Here is a 21,765-nt window from a genome sequence, read left to right on the forward strand (position 1 = left end):
GACAGCTGGAATGTCCGAAACCGGTCCTCGTAGCTTGTTTCCGGTCCAGGAAAGGTATGGCTCAGCAGTTCGGGCTGGACTGTTACCATGAGGCACAGGCTCAGACTGATTTGCATATGGCCATGTCTGAACTGAGGTGGCAGATTGGGCTAAAGAACGGTGATGGATTAAACCCAGATCAGTTGACTGGGGGTGAGTGCTTGTATTGTCAACGCTCCGTCCATCATTTCCCTTGGTTTTTATTCATTTCACTGGAGCCAAGTGTCACTAAAGGAAACCAAGGGAGCACTGAAACTCCACAATTATTCTCTCACATACAATAGAAAAATAAATGGGCGATTACTCTCCCCACTAAAAAAAGAAAAGAAAAATGCGAGAAAAAATAATTAATATGTGTTCACTTTTGGTAATGGCTGCTTCTACATTGCTATGCACTTTATTTTCGTTTCCTGAAATCTGAGCAATTGTGTAACCAGTAAGGGAGTTTTTGTGAGCTGCACTTTGGCAGCAGGTCTGAAGAGACCCGGTCAAGGTCGGATTTCTGTTTAATTTTGCAAACTCTTCCTGGAGGCGTGGCTCGACAACGACGATAAAAAGCCCCCAGCTGTGGTGGGATTTTCTGGAATCAGAATCTCGTCTTTGTCTGCACCACAAGAGACCTGCGCTGGTATTCAGAGGCCCTTTGGTAAGTTTCAGGAAGTGGAGTTTATTTTGTTGGTATTTATTTTCATTTTCAGATAATTCAAGCATTGCGCCGTGGGCCCAGGGATCTATATGTGGATGAGGAGAGGAGGATGCATGTGAGGGGGGCATATGTGTTGTCCTGTTGCTTTGACCGACTCACTCACAGAATCACAAACCCGAAGTAATGACGTGCAACTATTAAAGTGCTGCATAGACATTGCTTTAAATTATGTTGAAGTTTACCACGTAATACTATGATACAGGAAATGACTGATCCCACGTGATGCAGAACAAAATGGAGGTGTAAAGGGACTGCCCAGTGACGTCAACCAATGTGACCTAGCAGATGCTTGGTGTTCAGTGTGATTGTGTAGTTGTACTCCAGACTCCTGAGTGCATGTCCTCATCCTCAGGACCCTGCCAATGCCTAAAGACATGTACAAGTTCAGAGTTGAATTCTCAGTATCTGGATACTTTGGGTCGATTTATTATGTCTCTCACGTGTTCAAGTTCACATTTCCGCATGGAACACATAGCGCCACCAATATAAATGAAATCAGGTGTGCACTGGATGACGTAAACATGAAAGTATGCAGAGCAGTTCAAGTGTTTTCTTCTTCACTCTGGGTAGCCTGTCCTCTCTCCATTACCCCTATTCTTACAAGCTGTACAATTCCCACAATTATAAAAGGCTACTGACGCCTGGTCCTAGTGTCTCGTGCATTGAGATGGACAGGCGCTAATATATTCATAAAGACCTTGGGGCATATTATTAAGAACGGCAATAAAATTATCGCCGCTTTAGCGGTCAGAAAATTGCCGCTAAAATGGTGATAATGGGCTTGATAATACGCCCTTGTGAATTCCCATAGTAGCCCAGGTTAACACCAGAACCTGGGCTTCTATGGGAATTCACAAGGACATATTATCAAGCCCATTATCGCCGCTTTAGCAGCGATTTCCTGACCGCTAAAGCGGCGATAAATTTATCACTGTCTTGATAATATGCCCCCTTGTCTGTATGATATATGATGGGTGCATGTTGGATCGTTTTCCTCATTATAATTTTATCTTCTTTCACAGCGTTTAGAATGTGGCCTATGAGACTGCTGGAGTGGGGATTCTTGTATGTCAATCATCAGGTATAATCATTAAATAACACCCAATTTTAGTCATAAAAGCCTTTGTTAGTCCACACGGAGAGATGGTGAGGAGCAAACATTTACACCAATTACCATATACAGTTGGGGCTTCACAGGAATCGGTAAAGATCTTTGGTGTGAGTTTAAACGATCTTATTAACAAATGAAATCACATTAAATTAATTCATTTACTAATTATTACCATTTGTTCATTATTTTTACAGATTCAAATATTTCCTAAGTCGGCATTTCAAAAGAAGATAAAATACCACATTAGAAAGTATTACAAATAATGCAGCACGTGTTCCATAGAGAAAAATCCCTCATCTAATTTAATAAAACACTGATACAAAGGACATTTAATTCCAGCAAAAAAGGCAAGGTGTCAGTTCACAAAAGTAGTTAGGCTAACTTAAGTCAACGGAATATGTCACTTCATATGTGTGCTTAACAAGTCTATGATAACCCATTACAATATTTTGATTTTGTGATATATGTTTTATTCAGCATTGAAATTGGCACCTTTCAGTTAGATGTGTTTAATTAGCAAATTAATGAAATGCGCTCTGTGAAGAGTTTAAGTGGTATGTTACTTTTGCCCCGCAGACTTTACTCCACGTGTAAGTAAATGCAGCAAAGTGCATTTAGGTGCAGTTGAAGATAAAGGGCGATTAGGGTGGTTTTAGGGTGAAGGGGTGAGTAGACATAAAGGGGGATAAGGGCATTGTTTCACACATACACACACACACAAAAACACAGATATATATATATATATATATATATACACACACACTCCTATACAGAGACTGGGCCCATGGGCAGAATCTGTCTAAACCCCTTCAAATCAAGTTGGTTATTGTGGAACAACAAAGCATAGAACCCGGAACAGCAAATGCAAATGGCACAGGTGATTGGATTGATGCACACCAATCCTGCTTGCCATGCAGTAACACACATGAGTATTTCCAAAGTCTTATTAAAATGGAACTTCAATGAGTCACTGAGGTGCTGATCCAGGAACAACCATAAAAAGTCCTCTCTAAGAGGGTCAAAGTCAAGGTACAAGATGACTTTGCAGCCACTCCCCCAACATTCACCCATATTTATCAGCATATGTTATTGAATGCCCATTTGATCTTTGGACTTTCACAGTGGTCAAGTGTTGTCTCTACTGTATGTGTGCATGTGCTTTAATCCCCGCACAGTCACTCAGCTGTTGTAACACATCTTCTGCCTGTAGGTTACAACTAAAATGTCACCTGGGTGCCGTTTAGTGTCTTCTTTTATAGACATCTCGTCTTTCTATGTGAGCTTAGAGTTCTGTGATTACTTGTTTGAGGAATGTCATATTCTCGGTGCAGGCAGTGCCTCATGATGTTGTGAATGCAACTGTGTCAGAAGATCATCCAGCCATCCGCAGACCTAGGACAGCCTTAGGAGCTATGGTTAAATGGCAAATTAGCATCACTGCTCCTCTGTACCTTCAAGGAGTGTATCATACTACATCTGCAGAATACAGGCACCCTGACCTTGGGTGGAATGTGCAGGATGTGTGCGCAGCCAAGAGCACCAATGGCATTACATGAGATCGGAATTGTTTAGAAATGGCCTTTTACAACATTTACAAAGTTAATCCTATTGCTCAATTGGTTATTATCACTTCAGACAGGATTTATGAATATCTATTAGTGCCCTCATGTTCAGCGGATTCACTTTTGTATGGTGTCCATTCTCAGTCCTAGCAGGAGTAAGATGTCCTTCCTCTATATCTATGTGTTTGACATGAGGATCAACATGGCATATCTTTGAGCCCTAGTAGCCTAGCGGAATGTATGTTGCTGGTAGGTCCATGGTGTTATGGGTGGCTAGGACCATTGCAATTGTTTCATCAGTTCCCTAAATTAGTTACTACCTGATATTTAGGGATGGTTTTAGGTCAGTAAAAAAAAAAATATATCTATATACACATGTTTTCACTTTCTATAATCATGTGACTAAGGGTCATATGTATCATAGTACCGTTTTGCGAATTCCAAATAGCAAATTATAAGGAATCGATATTTGGAATTCGCAAAACGGTATGTATGTACAAAATCGCTTTTTTATAGCGATTCCTTACCATTCCTAATTTGTGATTAGCAAATTGCTAATCGCAAATTACCCATTCATTTCTATGGGCCAGGAGGCCCATAGGAATGAAGGGGCAATTTGCGATTAGCAATTTGCTAATCGCAAATTAGGAATTTTTTCAAGGGTGCAGGGGTGTCTCAAGAACACCCTGCTGCACCCCTGAAAAAGACATTTGGGGGCATATGGCACACATACATGCCCTAAGGGCATGTACGGGCGTCATATGGCACCTTTGGTTTTTTGGAAAAAAGCATTATTAAAAGAATTCGCAACTTACCACCAACTAGAAGTTGGTGGTAATTTGCGATGCCTTAATGGCATTTTCTGCATTTTTTTTCTTTGATACATTGCATTTATGGAATCGCTAAATTTGCGATTCCTTAAGTGCAATCGCAAAATAAGGAATAGCAAATTTTGCGATTCCTTATTTTGATGCAAAAATGTTTTATACATACCATTTAGGTAATTAGCATTCGCAAAGGCCAAAATTCGCAGAATTTCGGCCTTTGCGAATGCTAATTAGCTTGATACATATGGCCCTAATTACATAATGAAGGAGGGTGTGTATCACTAGTATTTAAAAAGCAACAAGAGTCATGACAACTGCAGTGTAAACAAGGGCTTTTCGAGCCCGAAACGCGTAGCTGCTCTCTGTTTCTGGGTTGATAAAACAAAGTACCTGAGCCCTGTGGTCTATCTTCTTCTTCGCCGACATTGCTGTTCTGCTTGCTGGAGGCTGTTGGAGTTTCTCATTGATATATATAAATATATTTGTGTGTAGACCTAGGAATCAGTGGGGAGGTTACTGATATTGGTGTGTCAATAATTTCAGGAATGGTAGTTTGTATTTATTACTTGGTGTATCAAAGAATAGATGTAAGCAGGTGCATCGTATTACCACATGGATGATGGATGATGTCATCAGTGATGTCATTTGAGATGTCATCAGTGATGTCATTTGAGATGTCATCAGTGATGTCATCAGTGATGTCACTGACCATGTCATGAATGATGTAATATGTGACATCATCAGCAGTGGATTGCGGGCGCACGAGTTATAGTGAGTCCAACTAACTATAACGTAGGAATTTCAATGGTTTTACATGAGTAAAATGTTCAGCTAACTATAACTGGTGTGAAACCTATAGTTTTTTCAGTGAATTTGAAAGGTTTTTTAAATGCTAATTTCTAACTATAACAAGTGTGAAACCTATGGTTTTTTTCAGTGAATTTCAAAGGTTTTTTAAAAGCTAATTCCTTTGCATATCGAGTTTGTAACCTATGGTTTTTCAGTGAATTTCAAAGATTTTTTAAAATCTAATTCCTTTGTATATCGAGTTTGTAATCTACGATTTTTAAAGTGAATTTTTTTTTTTAGTAGCTGTTTTTTATAACTATTAATTATTATTTATTTTTTTCAAAAATTAATTTTTCAATGTATTTTTCATGTAGGTTTTTTTTATCATTTTGTCTCGGAGCGCTCAGGGTGCGCGCACCGGTAAGCTCACCGAGAGTGCAGCGAGAGCGCTATTCCCGCGTGCGAGAAAAAGAAAAAGTTTGTATTTAAAGTAAAAAATAATGCAAGACATTTAGTGGCATACTTATAAAACTAATATTTTTGATTTTAAATACCCGTATTTTAACTTTAAACGTATTTCCGAAAAGGTAGCAAAACGTCATTTAGGCGTGCCGCGTAACCGCCCTCGGAAGCGCCTAGGTTTGTGCTGCGTAAGCGCCCCCAGAAGCGCTCCGGTGCACGCAGCGTAAGCGCGTCAAGTCATGTGACCTTAAATTAACACTTTTAATTGGTTCTTTACAGTTTTTTTTACAACTAATGAAAACTCCACCCATTTCCTTCACTACCTCTTTCACTTTGGAGAGTGCAAGACCTGTTCCCTGTTTCTCTTGATTAGTTTTTGAAAGAATGGCTGCAAGACCACCTAGCAGCAGTGAAGACTCTGGTGAGTTTATCCAGGAGGAGCCTCCTCAGCCAAAGGTGAAGGAGCACTTTATATGGAAATTTTTCACAATTCCACCTGGAGAAAAGAAGGTAAATGCTTCTAAGGTGGAGTGTAAGATTTGCAAAACAGTTCTTTCACGAGGTGACCCTAGAAGGGAATATAGTTTTGGCAACTCCACAATGATTTGGCATGTTCAAAGGAGGCACCCCCAGAACTATGCCCGGGAGAGTGTCAGGGACCAGACACGTAATCCTCCAAGGGATGATGCCTCAACATCCACCGGAGGAGCAACAAGATCGGGGAGAGGAAGACCACTGGAGCTGATCCCTTACATTCAGCCTGTCTTCAGTGACATCATTTTCAAGTGTAAGCAGTGTGATGAACTGCTTTGCTACGGAGAGCAGCGTATCATGCTCATTGTATGCAGAAGAGAAGAACATCGCTGCCCTAACCAGCCCTAATTTTTCACCCTTTTTTTTGCTCCTGTTGAGCAGTTTGGCGTTACCTCTTTTTGTTTTTGTTCAGCAAAAAAAACAAAACATTTTTTTAAAAACGTTCGGAAAAATAAAAAAAAAAATAAAACTTAAACAAAGAATAAAAAAACAGTTCTTTTTAGAACTACCTCCAATTCTCCAAAAAGAGCTGTATTCTTTACAAATTCAAAAGGACTGAGTGAAGTGGAGGCAGTGAGAGAGGAAAGGAAAATGAGTGAGGGAGCTAAGAAAGGGACAAGAGGGGAAGGGAAGTGAAGTAGGGGGATTGAAAGAAGGTGAGTGTGGGAGGTGAATGAGGGGAAGGGGAGTGAACATGGGGAATGAGGATAAGTGAAGAAAGAACCGGAGTAGGGGAACAAGGATGAGAGTGGGTGAGTGAAGAGCAGTGAGGTTGAGGAAAGAGGGAAGATAGAGGGAGGATAAAGGCAAGTGAGCATGAGACAAGGGGAGTAAAGGAGTGAGGACACAGAGGTAGTGAAAGAAAGAGAGATTGAAACGGACTGAGTGAGAGAACAAACAAAGGTAAGTGAGGAAGTGTGGCTGAGTTATAGTGAGTAAGCGTGACGGAAGAGGAGTGAGAGAGTGAGGGGATGGAGGTAGTGAAGCTAAGAGAGAGGGATTGAAGGAAGGAGAATGAGGATGTGACAGAACAGAGGGAGTGAGAGAAAGAGTGAGTGAAGTGGAGTAAGGTGAGTGAGGTAAGGGGAATGAGTGAATAAGCAAATGAAGGGAATAGAGGGGAAGAGGACTGAAGCATAGGTACTGAGAGAAGGTGAGTGGGGGATGAAAATAAAGGGAAAGGGAGAAAAAGATAGGGAATGAGGGGTAGTGAGGGAACCAGACTAATAGAATAGGAGTGAAAGAACAGCAGAAAGCATGAGTTAAGAATGATGAAAGAGGGTGGATAAAAGTGAGTGACAGTAAGACAAAGGGAGTTAGGAAGAGAAGGGATAGAGGTACTGAAGGAAACAGTGACAGTAAAGGACTGAGTGAGGGAGCAAAGAAAGATAAGTGAGGGAGTGTGGCTGGGTTATAGGGAGTGAGCGTGACAGAAGAGGAGTGAAAGACTAAGAGGACAGAGAGAATGCGGGTAAGAGAGAGAGAGTGAGGGAAGGGGAGTGAGGAAGTAAGACAACAGAGGGCGTTATTGAAGGAGTTAGTGAAGTGGACTAAGGAGAGTAACGGAAGGGAAAAGAGTGTAAGAGCAAAGAAAGGGAAGAGAGAGGAAGCGAAGTAAAACAGGAGAGCTGAAAGAAAGTGAGTGTGGGAGTGTGGCTGAGTTATAGGGAATGAGCGTGACAGAAGAGAAGTGAGAATCAAAGAGGACAGAGAGAATGACGCTAACAGAGAGAGAATGAGGGAAGGAGAGTGTAGAAGTAAAAGGACAGAGGGAGTAAGAGAAGGAGTTAGTGAAGTGGAGTAAGGAGAATAAGGGAAGGGAAAAGAGGGAAGGAGCAAAGGAAAGGAAGAGAAAGGAAGAGAAATGAAGGAGAAGGTCTGAAAGAAGGTGAGTGTGGAAGGGGAGTGAGAAAAAAGGGAGTAAACATGGGGATTGAGAATAAGTAAGGGAACAGGGGTGTGAGTGGGTGAGAGAACAGTAGTGAGGTTAAGGAAAAGAGTGTTAAAAAGCTAAATTTTGTATATCAAACTTACCTTAGAAGTAATGTAAACTTACTTACATATTTTCAATAATCTTAATATCTGTGAAAGAGAAAAAAAGTAAGTTATAATATTTATAGTATATATTTTACAATACAAGAGAAAAAGCAGGAGATTAAAAGTCATAAAAGGCTAGTAAGAGATAAAATAGGAGTGAAGGACTCAGAAAGGAAAACAATGTAATATTGAAAGTTAGAGAGAGTGAAAAAGAAATAGAGGGAAAGCAAATTACTAAGAGGAGAATGTCATGGATACATTCAGTGACAGAGAACAAGAGAAAGAGAGAGAAATGAAGTGAAAGTGTATACATTTGTAAAGGAATGTGCATTAGGAAAACTAAAGAAAGAAAGGAGAGTAAAGAAAGAGGGGTGAGTGACAGGGAAGCAGCAGTGATTGATGGTGGATTCATGACTTTGAGGGATGGAATATGAGTAAGGGTGAATGTAGGGTCGTAAGACAGTGAGGGGACAATGGAAATGAGGGTAACAGAGAGGGAGTGAGGGAAGACAGGTGAGAATATGAGAGAATAGAGGGAGTAAGAAAAAGAGTGAATAAAGGGGAGTTAGGTGAGTGAGGGAAGGGGAATGACTGAGGGAGCAAAGGAAGGAAAGAAAGGGAAGAGAAGTGAAGCCAAGGGACTGGGAAAAGATGAGTGCTTGAGGAGAGAAAGAGGAAGGGGAGTTAAGGATGATGAATGTGGATAACTGAAGGAACCGGAGTAAGGGAACAAGGGTGAGGGAGGGTGAGTGAAGAGCAGTGAGGTTGAGGAAACAGGGAAGATAGAGGGAGGATAAAGGCAAGTGAGCATGAGACAAGGGGAGTGAAGGAGTGAATACATAGAGGTAGTGAAAGAAAGAGAGACAGAAAGAGACTGAGTGAGAGAGCAAAGAAAAGTAAGTGAGAGAGTGTGAGTGAGTTATAGGGAGTGAGCGAGACAAAAGAGAAGTGAGAGACTCAAGGGACGGAGAAAGTAAGGCTAAAAGAGAGGGACTTAGGGAAGGGGACTGAGGAAGTGAGAGGACAGAGAGAGTGACTTAAGGAGTGAGAGAATTTGAGTAAGGTAAGTAAAGGAAGAAGAATGAATGAGGGAGCAATTGAAAGAAAGAGAAGGAAAGGGAAGTGAAGAAGGGAGACTGAAAGAAGGTGAGTGTGGGAGGGGAGTTAGGGAAAGGGCAGTAAACATGAGGAATGAAAATAACTGAGGGAAGTGGAATAAGGGAACGGGGGTGATGTAGACTGAAAGAAGGGTAGTGAGGTTGAGGAAAGCAGAGTGATGGAGGGTAGATAAAGGCGAGTGATTATAAGACAATGAGACTGAGTAGTGAGGACATAGAGGTAGTGAAGGAAAGAGTGAGAGAAAAGAACTGAGTAAGGGAGCAAAGAAAGGTAAGTGAGGGAGTGTGGGTGAGTTATAGAGAGTGACCGTCATGGAAGAGGAGTGAGAGAGTGAGGGGACCGAGAGAGTGAGGCTAAGAGAGAGGGAGTGAGGTAAGGGGAGTGAGAATGTGAGAGGACAGAGGGAGTGAGTGAAGTGGAGTAAGGTTAGTGAGACAATGGGAATTATTCAGGAAGCAAATAAAGAAAAGAAGGGGAGGGGGAGTGAAGTAGAGTGACTAAGAGCTGGAACGTGGTGGATGGGAGAGAGGTAAAGGGCAGTGAAGGAATGGAGAATGAGGATAAGTGAGGAAAGTGGAATAAGGGAAGGGAGGTGAGGGAGAGTGAGAGAAGGCCAGTGAGGGTGACTTAAGAGAAGTGATAGAGGGTGGAAATAGGTGAGTGAGCATAAGAGAAGGGGAGAATAATATATATTTGATAATACAAAATACAAAATAATTTGTACAACATGTTATATGGTTTATTTTTGGTGTTCTCAGAATATATTGAATTTCACTTAACACAGTGACTTCAATACTACTCATCATATAACAGCGGGCAAAAAAAACACAATCAAAATGATTGTGTTTAAAAAACCCATACATTTTAATAAATAATGTAAAATTTAGAAAAAACATATCTTAACTCACTTTTGATCCATGTACTCTTCCACGAGGCCAAATAGTATATGGAAAGTCCTTTTCTTTGAAAATTAGTCAAGAGTATTCTTAATTTCTCATTTACCCGAGTTTCTGAAATAAAAGCTCCAACATCTTTTACATTATGAAACAATAGTTTTATTTCCACCTCTAGCCTATTTTTTATTCATATTTTCTATAATACTCACAGCACAAACTACGTAATATACATATACTACCTCTATGAGAACTACATGTTTTTTATTATCTTGATCACTCTCACTCAGAATCTGATTTTGAACAGCAAACTAAGTTTTATTAACTGCTGCAATCTTCATAGACCAATTACCTTCCCTAAAATTTCGGTTGTAAGAACACTAGGTAAGAATTTTGTAAGTCAGAAGTCAATTGACATGTTTCCATCCTTTTGACATTTTAAATAAGCTGTGTAATGCCCTGATGTTGTTGAAGGACCATCATGGTAAATAATTGCTGCAGTTGTAAAGGTTCGTCCTGAAATTGATAATTGAGAAGCCACAAAATTTGTAATTAATGTTGTCAATTTAGTTCCATCAGGTCTACATCGTTGGAACATTAAAATTACATACTGTCCATATGTTTGTATAAATAATGTTGATAGCAGTGCAGATTTACATTGAGTACAAACCATGCTTTGATTTGCTTGTCTAACTGGATTATTAAAAGACACTGATTTGCAGTCTGGTGAAGTCAAATATATAAATCTTTCAGTGTCTATTGTAGTACTACTTGAAAAGGAGCAATTGTCGCAGTCATGCTGCCATTTATAAGAAAGGCCAAAAAGATTTTCTACATCTATACCTTCATCTTGCAATACAACAAGCATTACATTACTGACAATCTTGCTGAATATTCTGTGAAAATTGATTTACACCAGAACATATGTCTAAAACATTTCGAATTTCAGAAACACTTTGTGTTTTTGATCTATCACTGCTACATTTCTCAAACACAGAATTCAATAAACAACAAAATGTTTGATCACAATTTTCAACAACCTGTTCTTGCACAGTTTGGATCAAAAAAACAACGTTACCCATGACATTACAGTACATTACAGTGGTGTCAACAGTTGACACCAGAACTGTTTTCAAACTGAAATCCAACAACATCTTTAACTGAATTCTTTTCATTTCTGCTTACAATTACTGGGTCATCTACTTTTTTTCTTTTTGCTACAACTTCACTACAATTTTTCTCATTTCTTCTTTTTCGGCCTACCACACGCTTTTCAAATAGAGGATATTGAGGTAAATGTGGAGCATACTCTCTTCTTAACCGATTATATTCTTTTACACAATTTAGATCTGCATTAATCTTTGTCTCATCAAAATCAATCAAGTACAATCCTGATAAAGTTCTGACTCGAGATAAAGCAACATATGCCATACCCTCCTTGAACACAGAACTTCCAATATTCACCAAAGCACTATCTACACTTGAGATTTAGGAATAGTCACTGCATATGCCAAAGAAACAGGAAACCGTTTTCGGCGGACATATAAATCTTTCACAAGCAAAAATCGGGCAGAACAATGACTAATTTGATGTACTTCTTCAATACCTTCAAACGTAATTTTTATAAATTCAATTCCATCTCTAATTCGGTAATTCACAAAATCAATAACATGACCCATTGCTCCATTTACTAAAACCTCTTTCCACATGTAAATTACGTGGTAAAATTATACGACAATTTAAAGATGCATACAGAGTCTTTTCCAAACCAGCAGTTTTAGATATTGTCTTCTCTAAAGAATCCAATTTTTGATTTCCACTTCTCTGACAAAATAATAGTTGCTCCTTCATGTTCTATTTTATCATTAGCTTCTAGTTTCACAATCTCTTGATTTTCCAACTTTATCATTTTGTTGTTGTAGATTGAACATTCCTGCAGAGTTGGCATCAAGCATATGACAGATTTGTTTTCTGGAATTTTCTTAAAAATATTCTCTGGGAGAATGTTTTCTTTTGGAAACAAATTTGAAATTAATCGTGCATGTAAAGCTGCTTTCCCATGCTCACTTACTTTTCCAATTCTTACATCTTGTAGAATCTTTTTATAATCTTCATCCTTTGCCTGTCGCATATTTTGTAGCAGTTCTGCATATTTGAAATTTAACCATATGTTAACATTTCCAATGCTTCCTAGGCACTTCCTTGTATCTTTATGTGTAAGCATTTTAAACACTGGGGGCCCTATTTATGAAGGCCTTGCGTCAGATTTGCGCCGCCGGTGCGTCACTTTTAGTGACGCACCAGCGGTGTAAAAAATGCGCCTTGTTGCGCCATATTTAAAAAGTGACGCATCTAGGTAGATGCGTCACTTTTTAAACCACTGCGCCACATTATACCTGCGTCAAGTATAATGTATGCAAAGGGGGCGTTCCTCCGCAAAAAGCCTCGTAATAGTGACGCGGTGAAATTTATGAGATTTTACTGCTTCACTTTTAGGACGCTGTTGCGTCAAAATCTTGTGCCTGCCTCACAGCAGGGGTAAGACTGACGCAAGGCCTTTGACATGGGTCTTTACCCATGTCAAAGGACGCATTGCTGGAGCTGCCTCACTTTTGTGACACACTCCAGCAATGCGTCACTTTTGCGCTTACAGATAAGTCAGAAATACTGACGTTTCTGTAACTCCTTGCGACTTGATGCGTCATACATTAAATATGACGCATCAGGAATGTCGTAAGGAGTGCGCAGTGAAAAGTAACGCATCGCTGTTTTCACGCAGCGATGCGTCACTTTTCATAAATGAGGCCCTGGTTGTTCTTTCACTGGAGTTAGTTGCAGTAGATCTCCAAAAACAATGATTTGCTTGCCTCCAATATAACACATCATACTCTGTTTTAAGAATTTCTTGCATTCTTAAATGCACAAAAGCAAGCATTACATTTGATACCATGCTTACTTCATCAATGATAAGAAGTTTCATTTTCTTTAGGACTCTTGAAACTTCCCAACAAGCTTCTCCAGATAGCTTGTGGTATTGTAGTTTATTATCATGCTCTACTGGCAGCATCAATAAGCGATGTAAAGTAATCCCTTTAACACCTTGGGTGCTATGAGTTTTCCCGCTGGGTGCTGAAGATCCTTGATACCCATTGTTCATGACAAAGCCAGCTCGTCATAAGCACAGCTCAGGTAACGCCCATGACGAGCTGGCTTTGTCATCAGCACTGAAGGGGTTAATGTTGTGCGCAGCCAACCCAGTTGGAGCGGTAACAACACAAGACAGCGATGACTCCATTCTTTTCTGCAGATACGTTGCAATTGCTTTAATCAGAAAACTTTTTCCAGTTCCTGCTTCTCCACTCACGTACAGTCGGACATGCATAAATGATGTACATGAGCACTCTTTTTTTTCATGAGATAAACCATGCTCAATATATTCTGTGGACTTCGTCATATATTTGTCTCTGCCCTATTTTCCAAATCTTCTCTAAGTTAACTATATCCTCCTGAACTTGTCCCATGGCTCTTTCAACTTCATCCATCGCAGTGGCAGCTTCATTTTGTATAATTGGTCCTCCTAGTGGATCCTGACTCAATGAAGCAGAACTCTGTCTGTCTTGAGAACTGTCTCTAGCAATCTTGGCTGCAATTGTAGCTTCTTGCTGTATTTCCTCGTTCAACATTTGCAGATAATTGGAAAAAACAGGACATTCTATGGTATCCTTGGTTGCATTGAACGAATCTTCATAAGTAAGAAAATCTCCAAGTAGTTCTTCTTCTGTACGCCAATGCTTAAAGAGTTGCAAAAGAGCTAAATAATAAAATTCCCTTTTGTCTGGAGATTCACAACTCAATTTTCGATGATTAATCAAATGGCCTTTTCTTTGTTTCACCAGACAGCCTTCACATGCAATTAGAGCATATACACCTTTATTGATGTCTTCTGTGACGTTCCTCTTAAAAGTATAGGTTTGCAGTACTTCATAGAGACAAACGTTCTCAAGATGAGTACTTCTATTTGGATAGTATGTATCCGACATGTTTGTCTTCAAAATATCTGTACTGTTTGGTTCTTTCTCCGCCAAATACTCAATTTCTTGTACAGATTTCAAAACTCTGTTTCGTGTTGCAGCAAGACCTAGACTCACCCAAATGATGGTTCTAGATTTGGCATATAGACTTGCTGATGATAACCGATCACAACATTCATATGCCCCAATGATCTCAATGTGACAACATCTTCAGACTCTAACTATATAATTTCTTGCTTAGACTCCTTTCATGTGAAATTTCCTCCCACATTTCCTTCAGTTCTGTGTATTCTGAATTTTGTGATGTAAGATGTCACATATCGAGCCACAGCAATAGAGTTATCAGCAACATATTGAATATCCATGTTAGCATTCCATATGGACAGAATGACTGTGTTGTAGTCATTTATGTATTTGGACTCCTCATTTCTTCTTAGGTTGTATGTATTTTTGGGTGATTTTCTTGTCACAGTATGTCAAAGAGAAGACATAAAATTGTTCACTGTTCCTTTCGATGTTACTGGACGTGGAAATGCAAAATGACATTTTGTGTAGAACTTTTCCTTGGATTTGTATTTTTGATGACAGTATTTCCCACAACGATGGGTTTGAAAGCGTAAAACTTGATGTCTTAAATTGTTTTCTTCTGTACTTTTCGGAACAGCACATGTAGAAAACTGCTTAATGTAACTCATCACTTTCTCATCTGAATCTGTTCCAAATGTTGGTGCATCTTCAATCCATAGCAGCATATGTATGTGAGGAGCACCTCTTGCTTGATACTCCTTTCCCCAAAAGAAATCCAACACAACTCTCCAAGCGGAGGATTTTTTTTGTTTGTAATAAAAGACATCATAGCTTCAAACCTATGATTGAAATACCTGCATACATTAACTGGATCCAAAGAGCACAGTTCTCCAGGTGTCTTGTACTCAATATTTTCTATGTTTTTATTTGCCTCTCGTGGAAATTCAAGTAAGTCTTCCCAAGCATACTCAGCACAGCTAAGAGTGAGGAACCATGTAGGAGTTCCTTAGTTTCTTAGCATACATTTCAATTCCCCATGACGACGGTACCAATACTCGTTAGTACCACGCTGACATGCCATGAGATTAATTAGCTGAGATTCCAAAACACTGTCTTGCAGTTTCACTTTATCCATAAAGTCCCTTGCCGAAACATTTTATAGATGTGCTCCACTTTTCAGTATATGGTTCACTGCATAAGAAAGTCCAGACAAGTCACTCTCAAACAGTAGATGGAACAAATATGGAATGCATTGAGGAAACCTTGGATCTTCTGCATATAATCTTGAAGTCCGGTATTCAGATGCAGGAATTTGAACAGGTCGGTCGTCATATCGTCCACCTTCACCTGTTGGAAATAACTGTGGAAAACAACGAGCTTCCAAACTTTCTTCCTATACACTAATGGGACTTCCTTTGGCTTCTTTCATTTGAAACAAGTCAATAGCATTCTCCATTACTTCTTTGGAATGCAATGGATGAACACTATAATGTTCATAAATTTCTTCACTTCTAGAGACATCAACTTTTTCAATTTGCACAGCTGAGAAATCACTGTCCTCTTCTACAGTTTTTTCCTCTTCTCCTACATATACATTTTTGTAGTACTGATTATTTTTTACCAAATACAACATTGCCTTTTTGACTTTCCTAACATCCACTAATTCTTGCCAGATTGTCTTACTCTTCGTCGGAACACCGTTAACTAGAATAACCAGAGGTTCCTCTTCTACTTTTTCGACACCAATTGTATCAATATTTTTCTTAGAATCTAGAGGCAAATAAACAACTCTTCCCTTTAATCCTCTCTGTAAATCTGAAGGAGGCAATTTCCCTGCTATAGGATCCTTGCGAACAATAGCCTGAAAAGGATGCACACATTGAATCAGAATAGACTCATACGTATTTAAATCCATCAATTCAGAAGGAATGTCTACCAACTCCAGATTATTATGAACAGCTCTTGCAGGCATTCTGTTTTCATTTAATTTATTATAACAATATTTACAAATACGTTGATCAGAACCCAAATCAAAACAATTTTCTACCAACAAATAAGTTCTAAAATCCTTCCACTCATTACTATTTACCTTTTCGCTTTTTACATATAAATCAACTAATCTAGTCTGATGCTTATAATGAGTTCATCGACAACACACACAAGTAAAATTAGGCCTTTCACTTGAATTGTCCTTAAACTTTGTAATTTCATGTTCACATTTTTCTGTACTTGAAATCTCTACATCCTCTTCTACATTACCTTCTATTACTGAATCAATTTCTGCACTGTCCTCTTTTTCACCAAAGTAACAAAACTCAAATTCTTCAAAAATGTTTTTCACATCTAATTCAGTTCCATGCAAAAGAGCACTGTTGAACTGTTTTAGTTTAAGTGCTGGACGTTTTGCATAATACAACCTTCTCACTAATTTCCTCACTTTATTATGACGTACTGCTAACATCCTAAAATGGTGAAAAACACTCTGACATACTTTTCTTGAAAGACAAGCCAGTGAATGCCCTTCCAAACAAGTTTTTACTCTAACTCTACAAGGATCCAACTCTTGCAAAATTTTCATTTTTTGTTTTACACTTTTCTTAGTTTATGTCCGTAAGAAAGTGTGAAACAGATCAATTGAATCCTGTCGCACACTACAAATACTACTACAATTCCAAGTATACACTGGAGCCTTAGGACATCTCCCTAAAACTTCACCAGCTAACACCTCTTCTGTATTTCTAGGCACAATCTTTTCTTTTTCAACCGGACAACCGTCCTTCACCTCATATGCTCAACCACTGGTGTCAACTGCATGCACCAAATCATTATCCTGAAAGTAACTTTCTTCATTAAAAAATGGCTCACAACTTGAACAATGCTTCCATTCTCCAGAAAAAACATCACAAAAATGAGTCTGATTAATTACTCTCCTCCTCTTACATTTTGATTTGAAAACATTATTTACTTTATCTAGTGTACAAATTTTTTTCATTACTAATCCATATAACTTATTTTTCACTTTAAATGCTTTATCCACAATCTTAATTATGCTTTTTTTTCTTGTAAAAAGCGGTCTTTTTTTTATACCTCTTTACGTTTTTTAATAAATTAGATACTATTCTGTTATAAAACATTTGTCTACGAATTTCAATAAATTGATTTCTCCTTCTCTTGCTATAGACAATATCATCTACTTCTACAGGTCTAACATTTTTGGAGGGACACAATTTCTTCTTTTTAATTAGAGGTGTCTTATTGTTCTTTGAAACAACACCTTTTATTTTTGGCATTTCAATAAGTTCCTGAGAAAATTCTTAGTTTGCTTCCCAGGAGCATTATTTTTTTTCACTGAAGATTTTGTTTTGGATGAGTCTCGTATTTTTCTTTCCTTAGACAATAAAACTTTTTTGTATTTTTTTGATGTCTTGATTTGGATGGCATATTATTTTATCTTTCTATAGATGATTATAATCTGTGGTAAAGAAAAAATAACATATTATAGACCACTACAAACATATTACATAGCAATTACAATAAGTAAACGATATAAACAGTAGTTTACATGATAAGGCTGATTTACATTACATGTGCTATGCTTTGTGTCAAAAACAATTTACTATGTAAAATGTTTTCGGGTAAAATGTCTGGCTTTAGAATATTTGTCAAAGATCACACTGAGTGTCTGTGTGAAATAAGGAATTACATTTTCAAATTTTTCAATAACGTCACATGTGCCTTCGAACAGTTTGTCTCTTTTAGCTTAAAAGGTACTCTGTGTCTGTGTCTCATGTCACTATGCACATGCTTCATCTCTCTTTTTCTGTGTGTCATTTCTCTCTTTGTATGTTTGTCATGACATTTGTCTCATGTGCCTAAGATCACACTGTGAGTCAAGCTTGATTTTAAATGAATCTGGGTGAATAATAATTTGCTTAGTGCATGTACTAGTAGGAAATCTTAGGCAGCATGTCTGTTAGGCCTCTTACTTCTGAAATAGTCTCAAAGCTGTACAATCAAGATCCAGGGTGTGTTATATATGTTACATATATATAAGCAACACATAACATTAATTCCTCATTATATGTAACATCCTGGTCATGTGCCTAAGATCACACTGTGAGTGAAGCTTGATTCATCCATCAGTGTGATCTTAGGCACATGACCAGGATGTTACATGTAATTTACCATGTCTTTAAAAAACATGTACTTCCAAATTTTTAAAGACATCAACTAAGCATATTATTCACCCAGATCCATTTAAAATCAAGCTTGACTCACAGTGTGATCTTAGGCACATGACCAGGATGTTACATATAATCTAACATGTCTGTCTCTGCAAGCAGTATGTGTGTCTCTGCTCATATTATTTCACTGTCTCTACATGCAAAAAACAGGCCACCTATATATAAGCAAGACATAACATCAATTCTTCATTACATGTAACATCCTGATCATGTGCCTAAGATCACACTGTGAGTGAATCTTGATTCATCCATCAGTGTAATATTAGGCACATGACCAGGATGTTACCTGTAATCTACCATGTCTTTACTTCTGAAATAGTCTCAAAGCTGTACAATCAAGATCCAGGGTGTGTTATATATGTTACATATATATAAGCAACACATAACATTAATTCCTAATTATATGTAACATCCTGGTCATGTGCCTAAGATCACACTGTGAGTGAAGCTGATTCATCCATCAGTGTAATCTTGGGCACATGACCAGGATGTTACATATAATCTACCATGTCTGTCTCTGCAAGCAGTATGTGTGTCTCTGCTCATATTATGTCACTGTCTCTAATGGCAAAAAACAGGACACCTATTTATAAGCAAGACATAACATTAATTTCTCATTACATGTAACATCCTGGTCATGTGCCTAAGATCACACTGTGAGTGAAGCTGATTCATCCATCAGTGTAATCTTGGGCACATGACCAGGATGTTACATGTAATCTACCATGTCTTAAAAAAACATGTACTTCCATATTTTTAAAGACATCAACTAAGCATTTTATTCACCCAGATCCATTTAAAATCAAGCTTGACTCACAGTGTGATCGTAGGCACATGGCCAGGATGTTACATATAATCTACCAAGTCTGTCTCTGAAAGCATTATGTGTGTCTCTGCTCATATTATTTCACTGTCTCTACTGGCAAAAAACAGGCCACCTATATATAAGCAAGACATAACATTAATTTCTTATTGCATGTAACATCCTGGTTATGTGCCTAAGATCACACTGTGAGTGAAGCTTGATTCACCCATCAGTGTAATATTAGGCACATGACCAGGATGTTACATGGTATCTACCATGTCTTTAAAAAACATGTACTTCCAGATTTTTCAAGACATCAACTAAGCATTTTATTCACTCAGATCCATTTAAAATCAAGCTTGACTCACAGTGTGATCTTAGAAACATGACCAGGATGTTACATATAATCTACCATGTCCGTCTCTGCAAGCAGTATGTGTGTCTCTGCTCATATTATTTCACTGTCTCTACTGGCAATTAACAGGCCACCTATATATAAGCAAGACATAACATTAATTTTTCATTACAATTAACATTCTGGTCATGTGCCTAACATCACACTGTGAGTTAAGCTTGATTCATCCATGAGTGTGATCTTAGGCACATGACCAGGATGTTACATGTAATCTACCATGTCTTTAAAAAAATGTACTTCCATATTTTTAAAGACATCAACTAAGCATGTTATTCACCCAGATCCATTTAAAATCAAGCTTGACTCACAGTGTGATCTTAGGTACATGACCAGGATGTTACATATAATCTAAAATGTCTGTCTCTCCAAGCAGTATGTGTGTCTCTGCTCACATTATTTCACTGTCTCTACTGGCAAAAAACAGGCCCCCTATATATAAGCTAGTCATAACATTAATTTCTCATTACATGTAACATTCTGGTCATGTGCCTAAGATCACACTGCGAGTGAAGCTTGATTCATCCATCAGTGTGATCTTAGGCACATGACCAGGATGTTACATGTAATCTACCATGTCTTTAAAAAGCATGCACTTCCATATTTTTAAAGTCATCAACTAAGCATATTATTCACCCAGATCCATTTAAAATCAAGCTTGACTCACAGTGTGATCTTAGGCACATGACCAGGATGTTACATATAATCTACCAAGTCTGTCTCTGCAAGCAGTATATGTGTATCTGCTCATATTATTTCACTGTCTCTTCTGGCAAAAAACAGGCCACCTATACATAAGCAAGACATAACATTTATTTCTCATTACATGTGACATCCAAGTCATGTGCCCCAGATCACACTGTGAGTGAAGCTTGATTCACCCATCAGTGTGATCTTAAGCTCATGACCAGGATGTTACATGCAATCTACCATGTCTTTAAAAAACAAGTACTTCCATATTTTTAAAGACATCAACTAAGCATTTTATTCACCCAGATCCATTTCTAATAAAGCTTGACTCACAGTGTGATCTTAGGCACACGACCAGGATGTTACATATAATCTACCCTGTCTGTCTCTGCAAGCAGTATGTGTGTCTCTGCTCATATTATTTCACTGTCTCTACTGGCAAAACACAGGCCACCTATATATAAGCAAGACATAACATTCATTTCTCATTACATGTAACATCCTGGTCATGTGCCTAGGATCACACTGTGAGTGAAGCTTGATTCATCCATCAGTGTAATCTTAGGTACATGACCAGGATGTTACATGTAATCTACCATGTCTTTAAAAAACATGCACTTCCATATTTTTAAAGACATCAACTAAGCATTTTATGCACTCAGATCCATTTCAAATCAAGCTTGACTCACAGTGTGATCTTAGGCACACGACCAGGATGTTACATATAATCTACCCTGTCTGTCTCTGCAAGCAGTATGTGTGTCTCTGCTCATATTATTTCACTGTCTCTACTGGCAAAAAACAGGCCACCTATATATAAGCAAGACATAACATTCATTTCTCATTACATGTAACATCCTGGTCATGTGCCTAAGATCACACTGTGAGTGAAGCTGATTCATCCATCAGTGTAATCTTGGGCACATGACCAGGATGTTACATGTAATCTACCATGTCTTAAAAAAACATGTACTTCCATATTTTTAAAGACATCAACTAAGCATTTTATTCACCCAGATCCATTTAAAATCAAGCTTGACTCACAGTGTGATCGTAGGCACATGACCAGGATGTTACATATAATCTACCAAGTCTGTCTCTGAAAGCATTATGTGTGTCTCTGCTCATATTATTTCACTGTCTCTACTGGCAAAAAACAGGCCACCTATATATAAGCAAGACATAACATTAATTTCTTATTGCATGTAACATCCTGGTTATGTGCCTAAGATCACACTGTGAGTGAAGCTTGATTCACCCATCAGTGTAATATTAGGCACATGACCAGGATGTTACATGGTATCTACCATGTCTTTAAAAAACATGCACTTCCAGATTTTTCAAGACATCAACTAAGCATTTTATTCACTCAGATCCATTTAAAATCAAGCTTGACTCACAGTGTGATCTTAGAAACATGACCAGGATGTTACATATAATCTACCATGTCCGTCTCTGCAAGCAGTATGTGTGTCTC

General features: G+C 38.4%; 1 pseudogene across 1 annotated transcript in view; it reads left to right on the forward strand.

Moving 5' to 3' along the window:
• The first annotated feature begins 599 nt into the window (after positions 1-599).
• The window catches only part of LOC147700690 (epidermal differentiation-specific protein pseudogene), an 88,989-nt pseudogene continuing 67,823 nt past the window's right edge, over positions 600-21,765 (forward strand). The window contains exon 1 of the transcript XR_015297399.1: positions 600-685. The product of XR_015297399.1 is annotated as an epidermal differentiation-specific protein pseudogene (transcript). The remainder of the gene's footprint in view (positions 686-21,765) is intronic.

This window comes from Lissotriton vulgaris, chromosome 7 (genome assembly GCF_964263255.1).
Source record: "Lissotriton vulgaris chromosome 7, aLisVul1.2, whole genome shotgun sequence".
In the NCBI taxonomy this organism is placed as follows: domain Eukaryota; kingdom Metazoa; phylum Chordata; class Amphibia; order Caudata; family Salamandridae; genus Lissotriton; species Lissotriton vulgaris.